Source organism: Lithobates pipiens, unplaced genomic scaffold (assembly GCF_037356315.1).
Source record: "Lithobates pipiens isolate NorthernLeopardFrog02 unplaced genomic scaffold, aLitPip1_a1.2 Scaffold_1, whole genome shotgun sequence".
Taxonomy (NCBI): domain Eukaryota; kingdom Metazoa; phylum Chordata; class Amphibia; order Anura; family Ranidae; genus Lithobates; species Lithobates pipiens.
In genome coordinates, this window is record NW_027507685.1 from 229463393 (window position 1) to 229479779 (window position 16387).

General features: G+C 49.6%; 1 pseudogene; it reads left to right on the forward strand.

The window, feature by feature from the left end:
* Positions 1–3065: 3065 nt before the first annotated feature.
* LOC143987727 (hsc70-interacting protein pseudogene) lies at positions 3066–5955 on the forward strand (annotated as a pseudogene).
* The last annotated feature ends 10432 nt before the right edge of the window (positions 5956–16387 follow it).

The following is a 16387-nucleotide window of genomic DNA, read 5'->3' on the forward strand; positions in this document are numbered from 1 at the left end:
TCCTGGTTCAGAACGCCATGACAGAAATCCTGGTCCAGAACGCCACGAAAGAAATCCTGGTCCAGAACGCCACAAAAGAAATCCTGGTCCAGAACGCCACGAAAGAAATCCTGGTCCAGAACGCCACGAAAGAAATCCTGGTCCAGAACGCCCCAAAAGAAATCCTGGTCCAGAACGCCACGAAAGAAATCCTGGTCCAGAACGCCCCAAAAGAAATCCTGGTCCAGAACGCCACAAAAGAAATCCTGGTCCAGAACGCCACAGCAGTCCAGGGGCAGCACGCTATGACAGCAGTCCAGGGTCAGAACGCTATGCCAGCAGTCCTGGAACAGAAAGCTACGACAGACATGCCGGGGCCGAACGCTATGACAGGCATCCAGGGGCAGAAATGCTATGCCAGACATGCTGGACATAAACGCTATGACTGAAAAGCTGGACAGACCGTTATGACGGTAGTGCTGCACAGCACGCCGTGACAATAATGCTGCACAGAACGCTGTGATGGAAATGCAGCACAAAAACGCTGTGACGGAAATGCAGCACAGAACGTAGTGACGGAAATGCAGCACAGAACGCAGTGACGGAAATGCAGCACAGAACGCAGTGACAGAAAAGCCGCACAGCAACGCTGTGACGGAAAAGCCACACCGAAACGCTGTGACGGAAATGCAGGACAGAACACTTGAGACAGCACCGCTGAGACAGAAATGCTGGACAGAAATGCTTAGACTGAGCGCTGTGACAAATGTCACGTGGAGCTCAGGCGGGTGGGGAGACCCGCCACGTGGAGCTCAGGCAGGTGGGGAGACCCGCCATGTGGAGCTCAGGCGGGTGGGGAGACCCGCCACGTGGAGCTCAGGCGGGTGGGGAGACCCGCCACGTGGAGCTCAGGCGGGTGGGGGGGAGGAAACCCACCACATGGAGCATGGGGGGGGGGCCCACCACGTGGAGCTCAGGAGGCCCACCAGGTGGAGCTCGGGAGGGGGGGAGACCCGCCACGTGGAGCTCAGGCGGGTGGGGAGACCCGCCACGTGGAGCTCAGGCGGGTGGGGAGACCCGCCACGTGGAGCTCAGGCGGGTGAGGAGACTCGCCACGTGGAGCTCAGGCGGGTGGGGAGGAGGAAACCCACCACATGGAGCCCAGGCGGGGGGGGGCACCACGTGGAGCTCAGGAGGCCCACCAGGTGGAGCTCAGGAGGGGGGGGAGACCAACCACGAGGAGCTCAGGAGGGGGGAGAAACCCACCATGTGGAGCTCAGGAGGGGACCCAATGAAAATGTATAGAAAATGCATTACACAAACCCCCCCAAATATGTTATATTTTGAAAGCTAAAAAATAAACACATTTAGCCTCAATAATGCATGTGCCAATGAAATAGCAAAAAGGACCAATACCCCAAATTGTTCATACGTGACATTTTATAAAGCCCCAATTTGGAGTTAACCATGAATGAGGATCCTAAAACAATTTCTCTCATTCATTCATGGTGTAGTGAACTGTTATTGTATGCAAAACACCCACTAGAGATCATTGCCCTTCACAAATCAGCAGAGTCCTCCCTGTGTATGCTCCATACAGTATACTTTAAACCGGCATTTCCATAAAGACTGCAGGCTCCCACAATGACTGTCTGGCCGTGCCAGTAATTTGCAGACAGCAGGAAACAAGCTTCATTCTGCAACTCTTGCTGTTTAGTAGGATGCAGTTTAAGGAATTAAAAGTCCTTTTTAAAGTCTATAGATAGCTGTTTCCATTGGCTTGTTTGTGCCAGTTGGATTATGCTAAATGTTCATAGCAGAACTTTGATTGGACATAAGATATGGGGGGAGGGTCCTGTTGCCTATAGCTGCAGCATAAACCATGTTCCGCTTTCCTTTAATCCAACATAGCAAATTAGAAGGTTATGATTAGTAGTGCATATGTGAGGGGGGGGGGAGCCGGCACGGCCGAATACCTCCCCCTCCCCCCGACAGAGAATCGGCGGTTACCCTGCCTATGTGAGGGGGGAGGGGGAGCCGGCGCAGCCAATCACCTCCCCCTCCCCCCCACGAGCAGAAACGGCGGGCGTTCCGTACCCACGAGGGGAGAAAGGGAGCCGACTACCTCCCCTCACCAGGAGAATCGGCGGCTGCCCTGCCGATCACCCCCTCCCCCGCCACGTGAACAAGGGAAGAGAGGATCTAGCGGCCGCCGAACACCAGAGGGGCTCTTAGCAGCTCCTGGAGATGGCCGTGTATGGGAGCGAAGCCAGCGGCGGCCGAATCGCCCCCTCCCCCCCATACAGGGAGAATTCCTTCACATGCCTTCTGAATGGGCAGAGTGAGCCAGAAGAGGACGGCAGCTGCCAAGGAGACAGGGACCGGGGCCCCGGGCTGTGTGCTCCGCGAGGAGGACGGAGGAGCAGCTGTTCCTGGAGTGACAGTGAGGGGAGGGGGGCATCACCACGACACACACCCCCACGTGTGCCCAAGAGCTGACGATCAACCCTCGTTCCCTGCTCAACAGTCAAGGGCTCTGACAGCCGTGTGGTTGGCGGACCGAGGCTGGAAGGAAGGACGGGCGGGCAGACACCAGCTCCTCCGGCATGAACGCCGCGGGGAGGCCTGCACGCCAGCCAGAAATTAGCAAAAGGGAAAGTGTGAGGAGGAGGACGCTCCCCAGGCACCCCCCAACCCCCCAATTAAGCTGGAACATGGGGCCGCAAGGACGGGCAGGGCGGCCCAAGTAGAACCCAGGGATGGTGAGGACAGACGAGGAACTGATCCTCCATCAGTAAGGGGGACATGCTGGAAGAGGGGGGGGGGGCAGGAGCTGGAAGTGACAACCATCCTCTCAGAAACCCTAAAGACACTGGCCCTGACAGAGGAGGAGGTTTAAATAGCCCTCTCAGGCTCCTCCTACAAATACAGGCTGGCCTGCGGCCAGCCTTCAACTTACCTGCTCTGTGCAATGGGTTTGCACAGAACATCCCCGATCCTCCTTTTCTGGGGGCCCCCACCAGTGCTTTGGGCTCTTCCTCTTCTCCGTGTGCTACCATAGGACGCAGCTTGCTAGGGTGGCACACATGCGGGCTGACACACACAGTACGGCTTGGCCCTGTCCTCACTCCCTCATCACTGGATTGGATTGGCAGCATCAGAAGCCAGGAGCCGAGTCCAGTGAGAAGAGAGCGGAGAGTGCCACTGCTCCCGGGCACAGCGGAGAATTGAGTTTGGGCTCAGGTAAGTATTTAGGGGAGCTGGGACTGAGCTGCACATAAAAGGTTTTTTATCTTACTGCAGAGAATGCGATAAGGCCAAAAACCTGAAGCCTTTACAACCACTTTAAGTTCTACTGTAATGGAATAATTGCTAAAACACAACACTAGAGGGAGACACAGAACCCAATTGCTCAGAGAAATACAGGTGCAGCTCAAAAAATGGGAATATCATCAAAAAGTTCATTTATTTCAGTGATTCAATTAAAAAAGTGAAACTCATATAGTATATAGATTTATTACACACAATAATTTATTACACACAATATATTTCAATCATTTATTTTCATTTTGATGATTATGGCTTACAGTTAGTGAAAACTCAACATTCAGTGTCTCAGAAAATTAGATTATTACATAAAACCAATGAAAAAAAAGATTTTTAATACAGAAATGTTGTCTTACTGAAAAGTACATCCATGTACAGTATATTATACACTCAGTACTTGGTTGGGGCTCCTTTTGTATAAATTACGGCATCAATGCGGCGTGGCATGGGGGGTGATCAGCCTGTGGCACTGCTGAGGTGTTATAGAAGCCCAGGTTGCTTTTATAGCGTCCTTCAACTTGTCTGCATTGTTGGGTCTGGTGTCTCTCATCTTCCTCTTGACAATACCCCACAGGTTTTCTATGGGGTTTAGGTCAGGCGAGTTTGCTGGCCAATCAAGCACAGGGATACCATGATCATTAAACCAGGTATTGGTACTTTTGGCAGTGTGGGAGGTGCCAAGTCCTGCTGGGAAATGAAATCATCATCTCCATAAAGCTGATCAGCAGAGGGAAGCATGAAGTGCTGGAGAATCTCCTGGTAGAGGGCGGAGATGACTTTGGACTTGATAAAACACAGCAAACCAACACCAGCAGATGACACGACTCCCCAAATCATCACTGACTGTGGAAAATTTACACTGGACCTCATGCAGCTTGGACTCTGTGCCTCTCCACTCCTCCTCCAGACTCTGGGGCTTTGACTTCCAAATAAAATGCAAAATTTACTTTCATCCGAAAAGAGGACTTTGGACCTCTGAGCAACAGTCCAGTCCTTTTTCTACTTAGTGCAGGTAAAACACTTCTGACGTTGTCTCTGGTTAATTCTATAGATTACAGTAGGCAAGGGGACAATTTAAAAATTGGGCCGTGTTTTTACCGCCCACATTGCTCCATTTGGTATTGTGCACACCCAGCACGTTTGGTTGTTTAAATGATATATTGTACATGAGTCCTCCTTATAGATCGCAGAAGGCATAGGTTTCATTAGAAATTTGGGCTGTGTTTTTACCGCCCATACTCTTTACCGCCCATATTGTTTTATATAGTTTTGTGCACACCCAGGACAGTTGGTTGTTCAAATTATATATTAAACACGAGTCCTCCCTATAGATCGATAGAAGGCATAGGTGTAATTTAAAACTTGGGTGCTGTGTTTTTACCATCCATACTGTTCCATATGGTATTGTGCAAAATTTGGGCTGTGTGTTTTTATCGCCCATATTGTTCCACATGATACTATGCACACCCAGGAGAGCTGGTCACTGATATATATTTACTAAATATGAGTCTCTCCTATAGAGTGCAGAACATATAGCGGTGATCCAAAATTTGGGTCGTGTTTTTACCGCCCATACTGCTCCATTTGTATACAAATTTATACACAGAAGATGAAGTCATCTATCCAGTTCGGATCCACCGTGGTGTGCGACTCATACGGAACAGATAATCAGAGGATATCTTTGTTCTGTATGAATCATGTACTGTTGATTGATTTTGGTGAATTTTGTTTCGTTCTATACTCCTCCTTTTTCCATATCTATACCTTGACAGCTCCCCCGTGCTTTTCATTGATGTTTTTATTATGGGGTTCAGCTAAATGTATTTACATATCAATGTATTCAGGATAATGGAGTATAGCAAACATACATTCATCTTTAATCATTGGGATATAAATAGGTTGTAATGTTTTTACATTTGGATGTTTTCTAGGCAGTAGGGGGCGTTGTGCTCGTGTGTGTAAAGCCACCAATTTACTAACAGAAGCCATAAAATTGAAGCCACAGATTGTCATGTTGTATGCAGAAAGAACAAGTGTTTATGTGACGCTACAGAAGCCAAATGCTGCAATTGGTGCCGGTGAGAAAGCTACAGCCATCAACCCCGACTCTGCTCAGCCATATAAATGGGGAGGCAAAGCACATAGGCTCCTTGGGCACTGGGAAGAATCTGCCCACGGCCCGGCCATGGCTTGTAAATTGGACTGTGATGAAGAAGCAAGTGAAATGTTGAAAGAAGTGCGACCCACGTGCTCAGAGAATTGCAGAGCATCGGAGAAAATATGAAGGCAAACAGAAGGAAAGGCTGCTCAATGAAAGGAAAGAACATCTTAGGAAAGCCAAAGAGGAACATGAAAGAGCACAGAGGGAGGAAGAAGCCCGGCGTCAAGCAGGTGCAGAGCTTCCAGGTCTCCCAGGGGGGTTTCCTGGTGGCTTTGCCGGGATGCCAGGAGTCCGTGACATTCTCTCTGACCCAGAAGTTTTGGCTGCAATGCAGGATCCTGAAGTCATGGCTGCATTTCAAGATGGAGCTCAAAATCCAGCTAACATATCAAAGTATAACACCAACCCAAAAGTGATGAATCTGATCAGCAAACTATCCAGTAAATGTGGAGGAAGTGCATAAGGGTGTAAGAACATCTCAGACAGCGGCGAAAAAAGACGACTTCTTGGACTTTTTATGTACACATGGGGATTTTTTTCATCTTATGCTTACAAAACAGTTTAAAAAATAAAGTATTGCAGATGATAAGGCCCCTTTCACACGGACGGATAGAATGGTGCTTTATGCTCTATTTTTTCTATTCGCACCGAACCGCATGTAACGAAATCGCAGCTAAACGCTGTGTGTGAATGGGGCCATAGGAAAGCATTGTGTGCTTTTAGCTGCGGTAGAAAACTAGAAAATCCGCAGCTAAAAGCACGCAATGCTTTCCTATGGCCCCATTCACACACTGCGTTTAGCTGTGATTTCGTTACATGCGGTTCGGTGCGAATAGAAAAAATAGAATTGAATGCGCAGCTATATGCACATAACCGCAGGTAATCGCAGTCTTTTGTGTCAACTGCGGATAGCAGCGTGAGAAGGGATTCAAGGGACCAAAAAAATAAATAAAAACAAAAGGTTGCTATGGGAACGACTATATTAGATAACTGCAACTGAACGCAACTGCACAGAAACGCACATAAACGCAGGTAATTGCACCGTACAAATGCAGCTGATCGCTGTGCCTGGAGTCTTGAATTTCACCGAAAAAAAATAAACATGCTAAACTGCGGCAGAACAGCCGTCCGTGTGAAAGCGGCCTAAGGGATATACAAAATGTATCAGTTGGCTCAATGAACAGTTAATGTGTTTGAAAAACAATGGTATGCCTGTATTTTTTTATTTTTTTTATTTCCTGATGAGTTTACTATAAGAATGTTATTTCTGTCAGCAATATTTGAAATGCAATAAAATATACCAATCTGCAAAAACACTACAGACCAAAAGTTTGGACACCCCTTCTCATTCAAAGAGTTTTCTTTATTTTCATGACTATGAAAATTGTAGATTCACACTGAAGGCATCAAAACTATGAAATAACACATGTGGAATTATATACTGAACAAAAAAGTGTGAAACAACTGAAAATATGTCTTATATTCTAGGTCAGTGATGGTGAACCTTGGCACCCCAGATGTTTTGGAACTACATTTCCCATGATGCTCCACTATGCTGCAGAGTGCCAAAGCATCATGGGAAATGTAGTTCCAAAACATCTGGGGTGCCAAGGTTCGCCATCACTGTTCTAGGTTCTTCAAAGTAGCCACCTTTTGCTTTGATTACTCCGCACACTCTTGGCATTCTGTTGTTGAGCTTCAAGAGGTCGTAACCTGAAATGACTTTCCAACAGTCTTGAAGGAGTTCCCTGAGATTCTTAGCACTTGTTGGCTTTTTTGCCTTCTCTCTGCGGTCCAGCTCACCCCAAACCATCTCGATTGGGTTCAGGTCCGGTGACTGTGGAGGCCAGGTCATCTGGTGCAGCCCCCCCATCACTCTCCTTCTTGGTCAAATAGCCCTTACACAGCCTGGAGGTGTGTTTTGGGGGTCATTGTCCTGTTGAAAAATAAATGATGGTCCAACTAAACGCAAACCGGATGGAATAGAATGCCGCTGCAAGATGCTGTGGTAGCCATGCTGGTTCAGTATGCCTTCAATTTTGAATAAATCCCCAACAGTGTCACCAGCAAAGCACCCCCACACCATCACAAGTAATGAGCTAATTAGCTGATTAGAGCGTGACACCATCAGTCTACAACATTGAACTTTTTAACAATATTCTGATTTTCTGAGATACTGAATTTTGGGTTTTCACTAACTGTCAGGCATGTACTGGCCATCGGGACTACCGGGAGATTCCCGGTGGGCCGATGGCTCAGTGGGCCGGTCTGGTGCAGTCCTGAGCCGCTCCTCTCTGACAGTGAGTGATCGCGATTTCACTCCTGTCAGGAGGAGCAGTCTCCGAGATATGCTGGAGAGAGCATTAGGCTTTCTGCTCCCTCCAGCCTGCAGGGGGAGATAGACACGTTCAGCAGACTTTCCTTCCTCTCTCCCCTATCGCTTGTTATCACATGACTGGAGAGAGGAAGAAGAGAGGCTGCCTTTAGAACCGTGAGTACATGTGGGAGGGGGACACTCTGATGTAAGGGGGCTGGTGGTGGGACACTGATGTAAGGAACTGGTGGTGAGACTCTGATGTAAGGAACTGGTGGTGAGACTCTGATGTAAGGAACTTGTGGTGGGACACTGATGTAAGGAACTTGTGGTGGGACTCTGATGTAAGGAACTGGTGGTGGGACTCTGATGTAAGGAACTGGTGGTGGGACTCTGATGTAAGGAACTGGTGGTGAGACTGATGTAAGGAACTGGTGGTGAGACTCTGATGTAAGGAACTGGTGGTGGGACTCTGATGTAAGGAACTTGTGGTGGGACTCTGATGTAAGGAACTTGTGGTGGGACTCTGATGTAAGGAACTGGTGGTGAGACTCTGATGTAAGGAACTGGTGGTGGGACTCTGATGTAAGGAACTTGTGGTGAGACTCTGATGTAAGGAACTGGTGGTGGGACCCTGATGTAAGGAACTGGTGGTGGGACTCTGATGTAAGGAACTGGTGGTGGGACTCTGATGAAAGGAACTGGTGGTGAGACTCTGATGAAAGGAACTGGTGGTGAGACTCTGATGTAAGGAACTGGTGGTGAGACTCTGATGTAAGGAACTGGTGGTGAGACTCTGATGTAAGGAACTGGTGGTGGGACTCTGATGTAAGGAGCTGGTGGTGGGACTCTGATGTAAGGAGCTGGTGGTGGGACTCTGATGTAAGGAGCTGGTGGTGGGACTCTGATGTAAGGAGCTGGTGGTGGGACTCTGATGTAAGGAACTGGTGGTGGGACTCTGATGTAAGGAACTGGTGGTGGGACTCTGATGTAAGGAACTGGTGGTGGGACTCTGATGTAAGGAACTGGTGGTGGGACTCTGATGTAAGGAACTGGTGGTGGGACTCTGATGTAAGGAACTGGTGGTGGGACTCTGATGTAAGGAACTGGTGGTGGGACTCTGATGTAAGGAGCTGGTGGTGGGACTCTGATGTAAGGAGCTGGTGGTGGGACTCTGATGTAAGGAACTGGTGGTGGGACTCTGATGTAAGGAACTGGTGGTGGGACTCTGATGTAAGGAGCTGGTGGTGGGACTCTGATGTAAGGAGCTGGTGGTGGGACTCTGATGTAAGGAGCTGGTGGTGGGACTCTGATGTAAGGAGCTGGTGGTGGGACTCTGATGTAAGGAGCTGGTGGTGGGACTCTGATGTAAGGAGCTGGTGGTGGGACTCTGATGTAAGGAGCTGGTGGTGGGACTCTGATGTAAAGAGCTGGTGGTGGGACTCTGATGTAAGGGGGCTGCTGATGAGAATCTCATGTAAGTGGGTGCTGATGGGACACTCAAAACGTAAGTGGGCCGGCAGGGGCGGACTGACAACTAATGGGGCCCCCGGGCAATAGAAGCTCATGGGGCCCCCTTGGGCGCCACACCTTGCCAGGGAGACAAGAGGGGGAGCACACAGGGGGAAACTGGAGGGAGAACGCACACACACTCACACAAACACAGGGAGACACTCACACACCACACACAGGGGGACACACTCTCACACAGGGAGACACACACACGGGGACACTCACACACACACCACACACGGGGGGGGGACACACACGGGGATACACTCACGCACGCACACACACGCACACTCACACACACACACACACATACACACACACAGGGGGACACACACACACACTCTCTCACACACACACACACACGGGGGACACACTCTCTCACACACACACACACACGGGGATACACTCTCACACACAAAAACACACAGGGGGACACACTCTCTCTCACACACACACACACACACACACACACACACGGGGATACACTCTCACACACAAAAACACACAGGGGGATACACGCTCACACACACACACAAAAACACACAGAGGGATACACGCTCACACACACACACAAAAACACACAGGGGGATACACACACACACACACACACACACACACACACGGGGACACACACACACACACATACGGGGACACTCACACACACACACGGGGACACTCACACACACATACGGGGACACTCACACACACACATACGGGGACACACACACACACACACATATGGGGACACTCTCACACACACACACACACACACACATACGGGGACACTCTCACACACACACATACGGGGACACAAACATACGGGGACACTCACACACACACACACATACGGGGACACTCACACACACACACATACGGGGACACTCACACACACACACATACGGGGACACTCACACACACACACGGGGACACTCACACACACACACACACACACATACGGGGACACTCACACACACACACACACATACGGGGACACTCACACACACACACACATACGGGGACACTCACACACACACACACACACGGGGACACTCACACACACACGGGGACACTCACACACACACACACACACACACACACACACACACACACACACACACACGGGGACACTCTCACACACACACACGGAGACACTCACACACACACACAGGGACACTCACACACACATACGGGGACACTCTCACACACACACACACACACACACACACACACACACATACGGCGACACTCTCACACACACACACACATACACATACGGGGACACTCACACACACACACACACATACGGGGACACTCACACACACACACACACATACGGGGACACTCACACACACACACACATACGGGGACACACACACACACACACACACACACACATACGGGGACACTCACACACACACACACACACACACACACACACACACACACACACACACACACACACACATACGGGGACACTCACACACACACACACATACGGGGACACTCACACACACACACACACACACACATACGGGGACACTCACACACACACACACATACGGGGACACTCACACACACACACACACATACGGGGACACTCACACACACACACACATACGGGGACACTCACACACACACACGGGGACACACACACACACACATACGGGGACACTCACACACACACACACACACACACATACGGGGACACTCACACACACACACACACACACACACATACGGGGACACTCACACACACACACACATACGGGGACACTCACACACACACACACACACACACACGGAGACACTCACACACACACACACATACGGGGACACTCACACACACACACACACACACACACACGGAGACACTCACACACACATACGGGGACACTCACACACACGGGAGGGCACAGGGGGACATACACAGGGGAGGACACACACACACACACGGGGACACTCACACACACACATACGGGGACACTCACACACACACACACACACACACACGGGGACACTCACACACACACACACACACACACATACGGGGACACTCACACACACACATACGGGGACACTCACACACACACACACACACACACATACGGGGACACTCACACACACACACACACATACGGGGACACTCTCACACACACACACACACACACACACATACGGGGACACTCACACACACATACGGGGACACTCACACACACACATACGGGGACACACACACACACATACGGGGACACTCTCACACACACACACACACACACACACATACGGGGACACACACACACACACATACGGGGACACTCACACACACACACACACACATACGGGGACACACACACACACACACATACGGGGACACTCACACACACACACATACGGGGACACTCACACACACACACATACGGGGACACTCACACATACGGGGACACTCACACACATACGGGGACACTCACACACACACACATACGGGGACACTCACACACACACACACACATACGGGGACACTCACACACACACACGGGGACACTCACACACACACACACACACACACACACACACACACACACGGGGACACTCACACACACACACACACACACACACATACGGGGACACTCACACACACACTCACACACACACACATACGGGGACACTCACACACACGGGAGGGCACAGGGGGACAAACACAGGGGAGGACACACACACACACACAGGGGACACACACACAGGGTTGGGGGGATCCGGGGCCCCATGCATCTGTACCGCCACCCCCCCAGAACTTGTAGCAGGCCCAGGCTTTACTTACCGGCGGATGCCGATAATACTTTTAACGGCGCAGCTCCCCGCCGGCCCCTGCACTCTTCTGCTGTGCCCGTATCTCATGCCGATTACAATATGGCTAACTCCACGCTGCTCCCCGCCGGCCCCTCCTTCCCTCCCGTCCGTCCCAGGTGCTTGTACTGTATGCGTTGTGACATCACCTGGGACGGACGGGAGGGAAGGAGGGGCCGGCGGGGAGCAGCGCGCCGTATTGTATTCGGCATGATCGCGGCATGTGTTACGGGCACAGCCGCTTTAAGTGGTCTCTCATGTGGCCGAGACCGGGCCCCTAATGACCTCGGGCCCTCGGGCGGCGCCCGAGTGACCGACTGGTCAGTCCACCCCTGTGGGCCGGTCTGGATGACGTCCAGGGCCGAATTTCTGTCCCAGTCCAGCCCTGCTAACTGTAAGTCAAAATCATCAAAATTAGAAGAAATAAATGCTTGAAATATATCACTCTGTATGTAATAAATCTATATAATATATGGGTTTCACTTTTTGAATTGAATTAGTGAAATAAATTATCTTTTTGATTAAACGGTATTCACTTTTTTTTAGATGAACCTGTATGTGAGGATACAAAGTAGCTTACATTCCTAGTGCACCAAAATTATTTAAAAATATATTGTTATACAGTACCGTATATACTCGAGTATAGGCCGACCCGAATATAAGCCGAGGCCCCCAATTTACCCCCAAAAAAACTGGCAAACTTATTGACTCGTGTATAAGCCGAGGGTGAGACATGCCTGTCCATCCCTGTGTGTGTGTCCGTCCCTGTGTGTCCGTCCATCCCTGTGTGTCCGTCCATCCCTGTGTGTGTGTCCGTCCCTGTGTGTCCGTCCGTCCCTGTGTGTCCGTCCATCCCTGTGTGTCCGTCCATCCCTGTGTGTGTGTGTGTCCATCCATCCATCCATCCCTGTGTGTGTGTGTGTCCATCCATCCATCCATCCCTGTGTGTGTGTGTGTGTCCATCCATCCATCCATCCCTGTGTGTGTGTGTGTCCATCCATCCATCCATCCCTGTGTGTGTCTCCATCCATCCATCCATCCCTGTGTGTGTGTGTCTCCATCCATCCATCCCTGTGTGTGTGTGTCTCCATCCATCCATCCATCCCTGTGTGTGTGTGTGTGTCTCCATCCATCCATCCCTGTGTGTGTGTGTGTCTCCATCCATCCGTGTGTGTGTGTGTGTGTGTGTGTGTCCAGCCTACCTGTGTCCCGAGCCTCCGTCCCGTGCCTTGCCTCCTTGCCTCCGTCCCGTGCCGTGCCTTGCCTCCTTGCCTCCGTCCCGTGTCGTGCCTTGCCTCCGTCCCGTGTCGTGCCTTGCCTCCGTCCCGTCCCGTGCCGTGCCTTGCCTCCGTCCCGTCCCGTGCCTTGCCAGGATCGCCGCTCTTCGTCGGCGCCTCGGCGGCCATACTACAATTCGAAAGCCGCGCCTCCGCCTCCGCCTGTGATAGGCGGAACACTGAATTTCCCAGCAGCCTGTGTTCCGCCTATCACGGACATCGTCTCATCCTCGTACTACGGACGAGGATGAGACGATGTCCGTGATAGGCGGAACACAGGCTGCTGGGAAATTCAGTGTTCCGCCTATCACAGGCGGAGGCGGAGGCGCGGCTTTCAAATTGTAGTATGTCCGCCGTCTGTCTGCTCGATACGCTGATCGAGCAGTCAGACGGCGATGACTCGAGTATAAGCCGAGGGGGGCACTTTCAGCCTCAAAAAAGAGGCTGAAAATCTCGGCTTATACTCGAGTATATACGGTAAGTTGTTCTGGATTTTTGGAGAATGTGCATTCAAATAGTTCTGAAAAGCCTCCTAAACCAAATCTTTGGAGGACCTTTCCTGTATTTGTCTTTTTTACAATCTCACTAAAGTGCAATTTATTGAGTCTATAGAACTGGCTTCTGAGGATGTTATTCTTCCATTTTTCATGGTGACATTTATTTTCATGACGATAGAAATTCCCACTGGTGGGAAAAAAAAGAGCTCCTGTTCCCTTATAGCAGATTAAACAGCACTGTGCTTGTGCTGCCTAATCCGTCTCTCTCTAAACTGTAAAATACCTGGTTGATCCTGCCTGTTCCTGTATTTATCTCTATGTATTGACCACGGTAATCATGGTCAGGTTACGTGCCGCCATCATTCCTCTCCTCTCCCTGTCAGCTCCTGTATGTGTCTCACCTCCTATAAGCCCCCCTCCCCCAACCACTTTAAAATGATTCCTGGACAGAATCATTCTGTTCATGAAAAAGTTGTAAGTTCAAAAAATTAGAGATACAGGGTTACCTACATGCCTAAATCTCAAGCCAAGTGTGTTATTGTTACAATAAAGTAAAAAAGGGACAATGGTCTGCGAGACCCAGGGCCGGCGCTACCATAAGGCAGCTTGACCACTTGCCAACCAGCTGCCGCCAATATGTGGCAGTGCCAGGTCAGTTCTATTGTGTGAATCTCCATACTGGTACAGGTGTTCATTTAATAGATATAGCAAACATGCCCGCAGTGCCGGAGCCGATGCACGTGGCCGACGGCCACCGACCACCCACAATCGCTCTACAGAGAGGCAGAACGGGGATCTACCAATGTAAACAAAGCAAATCCCCATTCTGTCAGGGGATTACAGCGAGATTGTCTGTTCCTAGTGATCAGGAACAGCAATCTCTCTCTACACCCTGTCAGTCCACTCCCCCCACAGTTAGAAACACCTCCCTAGGACACATTTAACCCTTTCCCTGCCAGTGTCATTTATACAGTAATCAGTGGTGCATTTTTATATAGCTCTGATCGCTGTATGAAGGGCACTGGTTCCAAAAACGTGTCCCATCTGTCCACCGCAATGTCGCAGTCCCACTAAAAATTACTAGTAAAAAAAAAAAAGCGCCATAAATATATGCCCTGTTTTGTAAAAGCTATAACTTTTGTGCAAGCCAATCAATATACGCTTATTGCAATTTTTTTTTATCAAAAATATGTAGTAAATTACATATTGGCCTAAACTGATGAATAAATTCTTTTTTTTTTTACATTTTTTGGCAGATATTTATTATAGCAAAAAGTAAAAATTATATTTTTTTCTTCAAAATTGTATTTTTTTGTTTATAGCACAAAAAAATAAAAACTGCAGAGGTAATCAAATACCACCAAGAGAAAGCTCTATTTGTGGGGCAAAAAGGACATCAATTTTGTTTCGGTACAACGTCGCACGACCGTGCAATTGTCAGTTAAAATAACACAGTGCCATATTGAAAAAAAATGGCCTGGTCATTAAGGGGAGTAAATCCATCTGGGGCTAAGGTGGTTAAGCAATCGCCATAGGGCACCAACCACTTGGCGGGATTCTGATTTTTACAGTGCTGTAGACATGTGGGGTTTTTGTACTTCAGTAAAGCCGACTGTCGGCTTCCTCTGCTGTGAAGCCGCCATCACTTTCACCACTCCCGTGATGTGCCGCCATTCCCACCCTCCATGTTCACCGGGCTCTGCTGTCCCACTGCAGCTCTCATTCTCCAGAATCAGCGCTGGGGGAAGCAGCTGGTGGAACACGGTCTGTGTTCCATTAGCTGCAGTGGATTAGAAAGGAGACATCCAGGGTCTAATAGACCCTAGGTGTCTCCATAAAGAGAACTTATTCACCTATTCACTTAGTCACCTATATACTATCACATAGGGGGCTATTGGTCCCGTATATGATAGCAATAAATGTTATGTAAAAATAAATAAAAATGTGGCAAAATGCACCTTTGCCCAAGTAGACATAATTCTTGCACCGGCCCTGGTGAGACCTCATCCCAGATCACGGTTTCTCAACTCCAGTCCTCAACACCCCCGACAGGTCATGTTTTCAGGCTTTCCATTATTTTGCACAGGTGATTTGATCAGTTTCACTGTCTTAGTAATTACCACAGCCGTTCCATCTGAGGGAAATCCTGAAAACATGACCTGTTGGGGCGCCTTGAGGGCTGGAGTTGAGAAACACTGTCCCAGATGATCCCTATCTCATCTATATACTGTATATCCCAAAGTATATAATTGTAGTGCTTACACCTGAAGGAACCATTGATGTACGGGTCCCCTGATTTCAGATGACAATGACCTTTATAGCAATGACACACCCAGTGTACTAGCTATGCTTGGAGCAGAAAGTTTCTACATTGGAGGTATAAGTAGATCTCATACCGGGAGACACCTCGCCCGGGGGGTAAATACTCAGATTGTATTCCAAAGCAAGGTGGCACTGTCCCTTTAAGACATGGATA